The sequence below is a fragment of the Mizuhopecten yessoensis genome, unplaced genomic scaffold (genome assembly GCF_002113885.1).
Source record: "Mizuhopecten yessoensis strain PY_sf001 unplaced genomic scaffold, ASM211388v2 scaffold3279, whole genome shotgun sequence".
NCBI lineage: Eukaryota > Metazoa > Mollusca > Bivalvia > Pectinida > Pectinidae > Mizuhopecten > Mizuhopecten yessoensis.
Window position 1 is genome coordinate 55,232 of NW_018404965.1, and position 3,586 is coordinate 58,817.

Consider the following 3,586-nt stretch of genomic DNA (forward strand, 5'->3'; position numbering starts at 1 on the left):
ATTTATTTCATACATACATCACAAATCAATTCGTCTTTTCTTTTTGAGTTTTAAAGAGCTGCATTCCATCATGGTTTCCTGAAAAGTAAACACGACAAAAAGAGGGGTATACATGGATGTTTTGAATATGTTGTTTTCGAGAGGGGAAGTTTCTGGAATAAAAAGTCACGTGATTTGGCAGCCACGTGGTACATTAGGAGGGAATGCCTACTTCCGGTGTAAAGGTTATTCAGAAGCACGCAAAATTCATCAAACTGTCAGATTGATAAATCAAAGAAGGAAATGACCGAAATTTCACAAGTTAGACATGAAAACCCGATCTACGCGCCAATATTTTAGCATTTTGCTGTGACATCTGTCATAGTATCTGTGCACCTTATCCCTAATCACGTGACTTACGTATCTAATCTTGGGCTATCCATACCGAAAAATTATCTCGAAACGATTTAAATTGTTAAAGACGGGTTTATGTTTAAATTTTTAAATAAGAAGGGTGGAAATTCCATTTTTTGACCGATAGTAAAAGTTAGTTTTGGTAAAATTGCGATTAACATTGATTATACATGTAGTATCGTACGAAATCTTTTGATATCATGATAATGCATATCAGTGTTTGTTCTATTCAGGATGTTTTGTAAATAGTATGGGACTATGTCATGAACTGTTCTGTGTTATTAAATAATTTTGTGAATATAACGCTTATGTGCAAGATATTGGGTGTGTTTTGTAAAAAAAAAAATCATCTGGTTATGAAAAAAAAGGGTTAAATATATAAAGTGTAAATAAATTTCACAGCCAGGCTTAATTTTAGCTCACTTCTTACCGAACGCTCTTTTGATATCAGTAGGCACTATAAATAAAACAAAGTAAAGTAAAAGATATCTTTTTTGATTAATAGAAAAAATACGAACAACAATTAATCAACACCCAAGGACAAGCAAATAAAACGTCGGACAATAGCAGGAATTGAGGGAATCTCAATACACAAAAACAATCAAATGACGAAAAGTCAATAAAAACAAAGAAATTCAGGAGACACCAAAGCATGAAAATAATTTGTGAAAAACTGTTACAGATATCGTAGGCTGGCATCTGTCAAGGTATAAAAATAAGAACATGTTCTTGTCTCATAAGTTCCAGTACGAGATTAATTATCTTAATAAGGATATAATTGTGTAATTATCCGATTGACTGGACAAGTTATGTTAAGGAAACATGTAACGACGTAATATTTTATAATGGTATACGTAATATCTTTAATTAGAGAGTACATCAAAAAACAAAAGTTGATGTTTAAAATGATCTGAACCGTGTCGGCTGATGTTCTGAATGTAAAACTTCATTTCTGTGCGATATATAAAGCTATGTAAATGTCATATTTTTTCAGTGGAAATATAGCTATCCAAACGGAGTTGACATGTAACATTGCTCTTCGGAAATAAACAATTACTTAAGCAACTGTTTTGACATTCGTATACCATACTATTCCTGCTCTATATTTGTTCATCTAGAAACTCTACTGAATTTAATGTTAAATTGCAGTGTCATCGTAGAATCTAATCAAATTTCTGGTTAGGGGGAGGGGGTTTGGGAATCTTCCCTCGGATGTAGTTTTTGAGAGCCCGGGTCTGACCCAAATACTATACCCCAGGTAGACTGTTCCTGTGCTTCATACCTACATGTACACACCATCGACTTCAGCAATCAAAGCTATGATTGTACTTTGTGTTGAGAGCTGTCCCATATAATTCTCCGGCCCACCCTTAAAACATACATGTGAAGAATTTATTTTTACTGTTTCACGGGGCATACCACCTTAAACACGCTAATATATAATGAAACAATCTCAAGGGACAATCAATCAACTTTGAACCATATATATCGAACCTTTTTAAACGTTATAAATAGTCCGCCATTTTTAAAAAGCCCACTACAAGATTAGTCAGCAGTATGGTAAGCCACAATGGCGTCTTAGACATATACACAGTGTTTGATTGAGGACAACCAAAAACACGGTTATCGTGAGGATGTAGTTTAACATGTGGATCATACGGACAACCATTTATGGGTAAGTAATATATATTCTTCCATATCAACAGGAAGGTTCGTGGGGTATTTTATTTAACCGTCCTATATGTTATCTAGGTCGAGGTGGCAAATCAATCGAATTGCATAGTATGGCGATTTACTATAGGTCTATAACCACAACCTGTTAAATACCCCATTCTGTATTTCATTACTCTGCCATAAACTACTGTGGTGTTAAATGCTGGTGACGTTTTATTCTTGGCAATCAGTACCACCCATAATAAACCGTTTAACTCCTGACTATCTTTATAATATTATTGTACCTTTTATTAATAATGCTAATAACCCATATGGATTAAGACATACTAGATTCTTTAATGTACCTCAAGCTCGAACTCATATCTACAACACTAGTTTCTTTCCTGATACAATGAACTTATGGAACTTATTAGATTCTTCTATAACATCTGCTAATTCCCTTACTTCGTTCAGATATAAACTTAATAACTGTTATAATAATCAAGTAGGTAATATCTCCCTGATCTTTAAACAGTGCAATCCTAGGAATCTTGGTGTGTGTGTGTGTGTGTGTGTGTGTGTGATTAGAAGTATGTATGTTGCCAGTGTGTGTAGTTTAAACGTTCATCCATATCATTAATTCAAACATATATACATATTTTCCATACAAATGTCTATCTATTTCAATAAGTAATAATTATCTATAATTTTGTAAATATATCTTATTATTCTGTGTAAATGTATAGATGTTGTACCGGTTCAGGAGAAGACTAATATAGGCACTGCCTGTTGTCTAATCCTTTTGTAAATACAATAAAATTTGTTGAAACCAAAATACCACCCTTACCGTTATCAGTGTAAGACAACACTGTGTTAAATATCTGGGCTTTGAACTAATTTCAAAACAACTTGTGCGAGTTTAAGGTGTATCAACGATAATGATACAATATACTTCAGTATGTCGAAGAAGCATGGCGTGTAGGAAGGGTTTGAATCGGATCGTAATAAACATAGAGTTCATATTTAAACTCTCATGAGTAAACATCAAACAGTATTTTACATAAAAAGGTGACATTAATAACACGGACAACTATAGAGGTATCACTTTGTTAAGTTGTGCTGGTAAACTTTTTACTGCTATCATAAATGAAAGACTCATATCGTTTGAAATGAAATATAATAAAGAAACAGACGCCCAGTTTGAATTTAGAAAAAAAACGCTTCTACTGTAGAAGCCATTTTCGCTTTACAATCTTTAATTAATCGTACTTTAAAAAGGAAAAAAAACCATCTCTATTATTGTTTTATAGATTATACAAAAGCGTTTGCTTTTATTAACAGACAGAATTTATGGTATCAAACTATCAAAGAAGGTGTAGAAGGTAAACTTCTTAAAGTGATCAGATCATTATATAAAAGTGTGAAATGTTGTGTTAAATATAATGGTTCTCTCTCCGAATTTTTTGATATTGAAAACGGATTATTTCAGGGGGAAATATTATCACCCCCTTTGTTTGCTATATATGTAAATGATTGTGAA